Consider the following 10,615-nt stretch of genomic DNA (forward strand, 5'->3'; position numbering starts at 1 on the left):
CTCTCTCCCTCCTGCTTTCCTTCTCTCTGTCCCCAAGGAGAGTTACTCACTGAGGAACTAAATTTGTCAAGTTCAGAGAAACCCTAGGGATGCTGTGGAGGGAAAGCCAGAGAAACTTTCACTCCTCCCTCCCGAGGCTAATCAAACTTTAGAAGGAGGAAGTTTCTGTAACGGGCAAATTTGACGTCTCCCAGCCAGGAGTTTCTCAGTGCCCAGGCTGCCTTCCTCCTGGACCCCAAATCCTGGTTATCACCAAACAGTCCAGGTGGTAAATGGCCAGCCCCCTGCTGCCTGGTGTGACTCTCCCTGATGCCAATTAGCCCTGCAGAGCCTACTGGACTCTCAAGCAGAAGACACCAAAGCACACATCCAAAACCCAGTGGCCACCAATACCCTCTGTCAAAAAGTTTTTCAGCTCATCTTTCCCAGAGATCTGCTCTCCGTCTACCAGATACTCTCTGACCATAGTTATGGGAAACCTGGTAAGAGAAATAGAGGATCTGCCACCCAAACCAACCTCTCAAGCAACTCAGGCCCCTGCCCATTCCAGACTCTCCAACAGGCATGCATTCCAGCTGCGGCGGTTGAGCCATATTTTCCCATCTAGGTCTTCAGATGTAACCTGGCACCTTCCTGAGCTGCTTGAATTGAGAGGAAAATGCTGAAGAACCCACATACTGAACTGATTCCAAAAAGTAGTATATAAAAATGAGGGCAGCTGGGGTGTTAGATAAAATAGAAAAATAACATTTAAAATATTTGCACTTAGAAAACAATTTCCATTTTATACAAAATTAGCACCATTCATGTTAAAAACTAAAATTGTATAGAGGAATATAAAACAATGCAAATGTCCTTCTCACTAACACCTGATTTTCCTCATCTATCTCCAACAGGTACACTAATAGGACTTTCTATTGTGTCCATACAGAAGTTTTCTGTACATACACAACATATCTCTAAATAGTCTTTACTTGCAATTTTAGTAGAGATATTGTCCTGTTACTTTCTGTTATATGTATATGTATGTGTGCATTAAACCTTCCCATGTGAGCACCCATATATATCTCACATTTCAAGTTATTGTTAAATAAATATTCACCTTATGAAAAAGCCATCATTTACTTAATGAGTAGCCTGCTGATAAACATTGTTTTTCACAGCATAAATGATGCTGCAATAAGTATCTGCACATGTAAGCCTGTGCATTTGTATAGTTACATCTTCCTATTAAATTTATTCACTGTTACCAAATTCTCCTCTGAAAAGTTGTGTCAGTTTATAATCTCTTGAAAGGAGATTATATTGGGACCATCTCCCTAGCCTTCTACAGGGATTTGCAGAAAATTTCCTTTCAATGCTAACCCTGTGCAGATCCCAGAATGCCACTAACATATCAGGAGTCAGTGAGTACACTGTGAAGTAAGGAAACGACTCAGAGGTCCTCATCCCCCTGGGAACTGTGCTGCCAGCTGCCCAGGCCTCCTCTGTCCTAGCATCTGCCTGGGAGCCTCTCAGCAGCTGTGTTGGGTCATGTGATGACTGCTTGAGAAATGTGAAGCCAGGCTGATGGCAAATGAGGAATCCAAGGAGGATGGACTCTTCCTCTCAGAATCCTTATTACAGAACCAACTTCCCTAATTCAAGGTATGGTTCAGTTTATCTAATGTCCTACTACTGTTGTCTAAGGCCACAGTCGCCCAGTAGACAATTCAGAAGTAGGATTGCCGGAAACCAATTCCAGCATGACAGCAGGGCTGCATCTGGGAATGGCTGAGGGCATTTCCCCAAACCGGAAAAGGGATTATTGCTTGGCTGCCAGACAGCTCAGGGCATCTTAATCTAAATGTTATTGCCTCCTACTGGCCAAACACCTGAACAGCCGTAGGCTAATTTCCCCACTCTCACAATGCTTGTGTATACCCTTTGAAGTGTATATCTCTGCCTCACCTCAGGACAATTTGTGTTAATAAAAAGCATGGGGTCCTGAGACGAGGAGACCTTAGACCTGAGACCTTAGAACTTAGATCTTAGTTTCCTTTAAACTAGGCTCCTCTGACCCCCAAATGCCTTTCAAAATTATGCTTCGTCTCTGGACTCCTATTTAATCTACGCACAGCCTTCTCCAGATTGCTGAACCCTTCTTGATGCTGGAACAAGAACCCCGGCATAGGATGGGGCGTAAACTAGTAAAGCCCATTGGAAAAAGTTCATACATTTCTTTAAAGCTAAGTATATACCCCTACCCTAAGATCCAGCAATTCTACTCCCAGGTATTTACCTAAGAAAAATAAAAGCATATGTCTTCATCGCACAGACTGTCAAACTACAGCGGGAAGACTGGGGAGGGTTGGGGGGTGGGAAGGGGAGGTGAGAGATCAACCGAAGGACTTGTATGCATGCATATAAGCATAACCAATAGACATAAGACACTGGGGGGTAGGGGAGACCAGGGGAATGTCAAGGGAAGAAAAAAAAAGGAGACCCATGTAATACTCTTTGTAATAATTTAAGCAATAAAAAAAAGAAACTGAATAAATAAATTTTAAAAAGCAAAAAAAAATGCATATGTCTTCACAAAGACTTCTATTAGAATGTTCATAGCAATTTAATTCATTCTAGCAATGGGCACCAAACAAATATCTATCAACGAGAGAATGATACGGTCAAGCCTCATTATTCACGGATCCTGTATTTGTGTATTCATCTGCTCGTTAAAATTTAATTGTATCTCCATTTGCCACGCTTTTGACGTGGGCATGGGTGCTCTGAGCAGTAAAAATGTGAGCCATAGGATGCATGTGTTCCACCTGAGGCTGAAGAAGGCTAACCTGCCTGCTTGTTTCAGCTCTCAACTGTCAACAAGCATCTTTTTAGCTACCTAATCAGCACCATATTTTTGGCATTTTTGTGCTTTTTGTTGGTGATTTTGTCATTCAAGGTGGCTCCCAAGTGTAGTGCTGAAGTGCTATGGAGTGTTCTCAGAGCAAGGTTGGGATGTGCCCTGTGGAGAAAACAAGCTTAGATAAGTGTCAGATAAGCTTCATTCAGTCATGAGTAATTGTGCTGCTGGCTGTGAGTTCAATGTTAATGAATCAACAATATATATTAAGTAAGGTGTTTATGAAAATGTTGTGACAGAGACTCAGCAACTTTATAGGATGTAACTATCATGAATAATGAAAATCAACTGCATATTCGTATGAGGAAATACTATTCAGCAATGAAAAGTAACAAACTGCCAATCCATGCAATATAGACGAATCTCAGTCATATACATTCTGCTGGATGAAAAAAGCCAGACACCAAAGAATGCATTCGCTCTAACTCCATTATCTAATGCTCTAGATTAGGCAAGAGTAATCTCATCTTTGTTTTTAAAAAGCCCCAAAGTGATTGCTGTGGAGCTGGGAGGAAATGGACTGGAAAACATTATGAGGAAATTCTGGAATATATTATCCTCTTTACATATTCCTGAATTCTATTTGCTAACTATTCTATTTTTACTTCTATGTTTGAGAGATACTGGCCTGTCATTTTCCTTTCTCATAAGGTCTTTCTCAGGGTTTGGTATCAAGGTCATTTTGGCTATCACAAAATGATAGGAAAATATGTCCCTTTTTTCTATTTTATGGAAAAACATAGTATTATTTCCTCCTGTAGTGCTTGAAGGTTTTCATTAGTGAGCACATCTAGGTCAGGAATTTTCTTTGAGAGATTTTTTAATTATAGGTTGTGGTAGCTAATACCCACCCACCCCACCCCCCAAAAATCTGCACCCTACTTCCCAGAACCTGTGACTGCTACCTCACATAGCGAAAAGGGCTTTAAGTCTACCAGCCCTGAGGCCCTGAACCTAACTGTCCCCTATACCTGGGTTCCTGAGCATTAAAATATGGCTCTTGAGATGGGAGGCTATCGTGGAATATCTGGAAAGTCTCTACATCTTGTAATATTTCTTGCCATAAGTCTGCGATTTCTAATGTTACAGAACACCTCCAGGTTTCTTAAAGCTTATTGTTTGCATGTTATAACAATTTAATTTCAGTTTGTCTTTATATTTTAAGTACATAACATGTAGACATCAATTGGAGTGTTTGGTCCATTTACAAAGACTATGATTATTGATTTTTTTAAGATTTATTTAGGTGCATCATTTTTCTATCTTTTTACTTTGTCCTATTCATAGTTCTGTTCTTCTACGCTCCATTTTCTACTTTTTTTTGGATTAATTAATATTTTTATTTCCAATTACAATACTTTTAATGGCACTTAGATATATCTTTGGGGATTATTTTAGTGCTCGCTACTGGGATTATAATATGTACTCTTGAATTATCAAAATCTACTAAGTGTTGATACTATAACCCTCTACATAAAATGTAAGGTACAGTTACACTTATGCCCCTACTATGATATTGTTATATATATTAACCGTACAGATGCTATAATCCCCAAAATACAGAATGATAAATTTTGCTCTATAGATTCATATGTCTTTTAAAGGAATTATCAGAAGAAAACATCTATTTTACAACTGTAAGAGATCTGCATTTATAGTCCTTAATTATAAATTATAAATCACCTTAGTGATTATCTAAGGCCCTTTATTCTTACTTTTTTGTCCATTTGTCCTGAGACATATGTCAGAGAAGCATTTAGGAATGACTCTCCCAAATGTGATAGTTATATGACTGAGTCAAAAAAAAACTTATAGATTATAAGGCACCAAAGAGGTTACCTATTGAGGGAATCTTCTCCATAACATTATTAATTGATGGGCATTGAAATATAGCTTGACAATTTCTAGGGATAGTGAACAGAGCCTTACCAACTTAATATTTAACTTTTGAACTATATGTCTAACCTTAAACTAACAATGTAACATTCGCCCATGGTCCAATTTCTATCTTTCTGAGTTTCATGGATGTTTAAATGTCTTCCCTCTTGAATCTTAAATACAAAGTATTATCCATCCCAATAACTATGCCATGGAATCTTAACCTTCCAACATCCAGACTACCCACCTTTGGATGCAAGTGTCTTCCTGTGGGTGTTCTTTTATATGTTCATGTGCTTTGTACTTAGAGACTTCTACCTGCAGAGACAAATCCTTCAGTTCTGGCAGATTTTCTTATATTTTCTTTTACAATTTGTTTATCTATGTTTCCCTTACTCTATCTTTAGGGATCTCTTATATTCAGACATGGGATTCCTGAATTAATCCTTTAAATTTCTTAACTTGCTAATTTTCCAACTTTGGGGCTTATTTTTTATATTTTTGTGGATATTTCTTCATTTTTTGTCAACTTATGTATAAATTTACTTTTGCTAGTCCTAAAATTATATTCTAAGAGCCCTTTCTTATACTTGCATTTTACATAGTATCCTCTTCTTCTTTAGTATTATGTTCTATTTTCTGAAGATAAACATTATAGGGGTCTTTTTTGTTTTGTTTTCTCTATATGATCTCTGTTTTTCTCAAAATTCCTTTTTTTCTGTTTATTTTATTTCTCTCATAGTGAAAGTTCTTCTCAAGTATATCTATCTTTGACTTTCCTTTAGTAATTGTTTTTTTATTTTTTTCTCCCTCACTCTTCTTGTGCTATAAACTTTGTATCTGTAGTCCTAAAACCTAGAGCTTTCCCAGCTTAATACTTTTAAAGGGAATAAAATCTTGTCTCTGGTTATTGTGGTGGGTTGGTGGAATGTGGACAGAGCGAAGAACGTCCTGGCTTGAGAGATGACTGAGGAGATGACTGAGGATTGTCCCAGTTTTAATATGGGACAATCCTTGGCCAAGTGGTCACCCTACTTGTGAAACAGGTATTTCCTTAGCTACACAGAAAATGCAGGGGACTCTTGGGGCCTAACTGCTCTGTATACAAACTTTTCACCAATACCCTTACACTTCCTATGGTGGCTGGCACCTCCACATGCTGAGTCTCCCAATGGTTCTACTGGATGGATGGACCTGCTTCTTTTTTGTTTTCCCCTTTTCACAAACTTAGTTTGTATTTCATTGTCTTATTTTTCTGGAAAATACTTTACTCTGCTTTCCATATAAAAAAAGTTTTGCAAAATACCAATTTTACCTCCAACCCTCCCTATTGTCTTTGCCCTTGTTAACTTCTTTTGTACTCCTATAGTGCCTTTTAGTATGGTTGGGGGAGCAAGTAGAAATAAATGGTCAACTGAGCATTTTAAACTGAAAGTCAAGCTACTTACTTCTTCTTTTCCCTTTACTATAACATCCTGGGTGAGGGTCAACTCTCTGGTTTTCAGGAATCTTGATCCTCCTGATGCTTTACCCCCTATGTTTCAGCCGTGGACTAAGGGCACATAGGAGTTATGAGGTAAGCATATATAGTGGATGTGGTGCCATTTGGAGAGAACCAGAGCTATGAACTAGAGAACTAGAGCTGCATTTTGGTGGAGAGTAATGGGAAAGGGTTGAAGAAAGAGTAGCTTGCCAGAAGCCGGTCCATCCTTGCTGCTTGCCACAGTCACTACAGGGAAGAAACATCTGCACAGTATATGTTTAAAAGGACCTGGTGTATATGGCATACTGTTCTTAATATGTTTGCTCCCCTTCTTGGTGCTATGTGATTTTTCCAAGGTCACTTCTCCAAGAAAGGTTGTTTCCCCAGGTAGGGATTTTTCCCTGAAGTCAGGGAGGCGATGAAACTCCTTAACTAAGTGCCAGGCGGGTAGTTGATCACTTTAACTACAAACCTTTAGGAGAGGTTCCTCCTCTGACCTCTCTCTCTCTCTCTCTCTGGTGCGTAAGGAGGGATGGAGAGAAGAGGTACAAATAGCTCTGGTCACAGAGACTTGGAAAATACCCTCTTTTCTTGGTCTAGACAGAGCCTGGCAAAAGGGTCAGGGAAAGTAGATTAGGAAAGTAGAAAAAGGAATGGGCATAAATTGCCCCTAAATAGTGCAAGGAACCAAGATAGGTCACTTCCAACATCAATGCCATTGACACTATAATTGAAGAAGAAACTTTTTTCACAATATGTAACACAGACATCTCAATGCAGGGCTGCCCTCTGACTCAAGACTGCTGATGTTGCACTAGGAAGTGGAGTGTGGGTTACGTGTGTGTGTGTGTGTGTGTGTGTGTGTGTGTGTGGTTACACTTGCATGTATGCACTCACATGCATACATCATAGGAACATAATTTACAGAGGTTACTCTCTAGTTAACAGACAGCTGTTTAACCCTTCATTAACATCTCTAAATGCCATTAGACAGTAGGTAAAGATTTCTCCATCTTTGAGCATCTGTAAATGTCAGAAGGCATCTCTAAATCAGGAAAAATATTTTTCTCCACCTGAAAAGTTTCTTTGCACTGAAACCCAAGGGACCAATTATTTCCTCACTTTGAAAACTTTGTAATAACTTAAAGCAATTATCTCCTTCTTAGATGGTGTGAATTTTCCCTCGACTTATACTAATACATCAGGGCACAAGATCATTCAGAATTTCCTCTTGATAGACTCTTTGCTGCAACTCTACCAACCTCTAAATCATGGCCTCCTCCCCATCACAAGCCAAGCACACAAACCTTTCATTCCTACTCTCCTCTTCTAAAGTGATAAAGTTCTTGACTTCTGGGTTTGGAAATTGGTTTAGGATAAACAAATCACCCATCATCATCAGAATCACACAGAAACAACTCTGTCTCAGATCTAGATTAATATAAAATACATGTTTTTATGACACTAGTAGGCAGGTATTTTCTTAACCTTAGACCTGAAGGACCTCACTAAAGGAGTATTTTAAAGTTATTTGCCATTAATTTTCTAAAGACCGTTTTCCTTAGTGACTATAGTCTGAGAGTTAGAACCTCAGGAATCTTAACTTAAGCTTTGTATTAACTTATTAGGTAAGCTAGATCAAATAATTCAGCTTCCAAAATCTCATTAGAATTGGGAGAAAGGGTATCTTGAAAATTGGGAGAAAAATCTGTCCTAGTGAGATTGATCCTTATATTCTTTGGTTCCCTTAGATTTTCTCTTGATTTGTCAGAGGCCATGGGCATATGTAATGTCATGTGAGAAACTCTAGGATGGTATTTGCATGTGAGGTGAAATGTGAATTGAATACACCAACTTGCTAAATGGAAACCTTAAATCAGTTGTTTTATAGTGTCTGAAATCGATTAGTTTTATAGTATCTCCCTTCAAATCCAAAGATGAGACTTGACTTCAATTTCTTATCTGACTGATTGAGGGTGAGCATAGCAGGGATACTGCTTATGTGAACTACTCATTACTCCTCTGCAAAAGTGGCCTAAAATGGCTTTCAGGAATTCAGCATGGTGGATAGCTATGCTTCCCATATTCTTACTTCATCTGCACCCTGATTCATAAAGGAATTAAGAGGTTTAAAGAATCTACCATGTTTCTTGCCAGAACCGGTTTGGCTCAGTGGATAGAGCGTCAGCCTGCGGACTCAGGGGTCCCGGGTTTGATTCCGGTCAAGGGCATGTACCTTGGTTGCGGGCACATCCCCAGTGGGGGTCGTGCAGGAGGCAGCTGATCAATGTTTCTCTCTCATTGATGTTTCTGGCTATCCCTTTCCCTTCCTCCCTGTAAAAAAATCAATAAAATATATATATTTTTAAAAAGAATATACCATGTTTCTAATACTAATATACTTTATGTTGAATAAGGTTATTTTCTGACATAATAAGGAAATCAATCATTATCAGACATGAGAAAAATAACATTACTTCAGTAGTATAAAATGTATAGTCCATATTAAAATTTTCTACTTCTTTCCAAAAATACCTTTATAGCTTTATTAAAGCTCAAAGATCCTAACAAGGTTCATGTATTGCATTTGATTTTTTAAAAATTTATTTTAATTGATCTCATTTCCTCTAATTATTTTTAGCCTTTTAATTTTTAAAAACCATTTTCTTTTTAAATTTTTCAATTACAGTTGCCATACCATATTGTGATTACATATTTATATCTTACCAAGTGATCACACTAAGAAGTCATATATTCATTTGGCATCATGAATAGTTATGGTAATATCATTGATTATATTTACTATGCTGTACTTTATTTCCCCGTGACTATTTTTATAATTGGAAATTTGTGCTTCTTTATTCCTTTCACCTTTTTCACCCATTTCCCCAGTCGCCCTTCCATCTGGCAACCCATGTTTGTTCTCTGACAGTTTTTTATCATAAATGGATGTTGGATTTTGTCAAATGCTTTTTCTGCCTCTACTGATATGCTCATGTGATTTTTATCCTTTATTTTGTTTATGTGGTGTATTGCATTAACTGATTTACAGGTATTGAACCAAACTTGCATCCCAGAAAGAAATTCCATTTCATCAAGGTATATGATTTTTTTAATGTATTGCTGAATTCAGTTTGCTAATATTTTGTTGAAGATTTTTGCATCAGGGATATTGGCCTATAACTTTATTTTTTTGTAGTATCTTTGTCTGGTTTTGGTACCATGATAATGCTGGCATCATAAAATGAGTTTGGCAGGTGTGCCTTCTTTTCAAGTTTTTGGAATAGTTTGAGAAGTACTGCAGGAAGCCCAACGGTCTCTCTCGGACTTTCTCCTTCCTTCTTTTTCTCCCCAATGCGTCCCCAACGAAAGCTATACACTGAAGAACCCCAGGGATGCAATCAAGGGAAAGCCAGGGAAACTTTCAGCCCTTCTCTCTAAGGCAAATCAAATTTTTTAATGGGAAAACTTAAAATCTCCCATATCAAGAGTTTCTTAGCAACCAAGCTGCCTTCCTCCTAGACCCCAAGTCCTAATTACCACAAAAGAGTTCAAACCAGCCTTCTGTTTTCTCCTGTGTATCCACCTCATCCCTTTTAACCTTACAGAGCCTAAGAGACCCCCAAGAAGAAGATACCACAATTAATTCCAAGGTGCACATCAAAAAACCACAGGCCAGGGATGAGCAAGTGACAAGAGTAAAATGGTGGAGCGTGCAGTAAGTATTTCCACAGAAACTTCAGAAGCTGTGAGAATTTGTCAGAATTTTGAAAACATTCAAAAAATGAAAGCAACCAAGGAAACTGATTCAAGAAAAAGACAAATTAGAAATGTTAGGAAAGCTTTGTAGTGTTTTTACTTCTTTGTGCCCACTCTTTTGGATAGCAACCTTGAAACAGCAATCTGCATTCCCAGTATGGGACCCCATTTCCTGGTTCTGGAGCAAGTAGAGGAGACCTTATGCAAAGTATTAAGCATGTGTGTTCTAACTAGTCTGGCTGCCTGATGGATTCATACAGGAGGTTCATCTTTGTTTAATGTAATACAGAGCTTATTCAGAGTGGAAAGAGATGAGCATTGCCCAATGGGCTTTACTAAAAATCTGCAGCCCACCAGGTGCAAAAGATTATTGTTAAGGATACAATAGACCATCTAAAGCAGCGGTTCTCAACCTGTGGGTCGCGACCCCTTTGGGGGTCGAATGACCCTTTCACAGGGGTCGCCTAAGACCATCGGAAAACACTTATATAATTACATTACGATTCATAACAGTAGCAAAAAATTACAGTTATGAAGTAGCAACGAAAATAATTTTATGGTTGGGGGTCACCACAACATGAGGAACTGTATGA

This window comes from Myotis davidii, unplaced genomic scaffold (genome assembly GCF_000327345.1).
Source record: "Myotis davidii unplaced genomic scaffold, ASM32734v1 scaffold329, whole genome shotgun sequence".
Lineage (NCBI taxonomy): Eukaryota > Metazoa > Chordata > Mammalia > Chiroptera > Vespertilionidae > Myotis > Myotis davidii.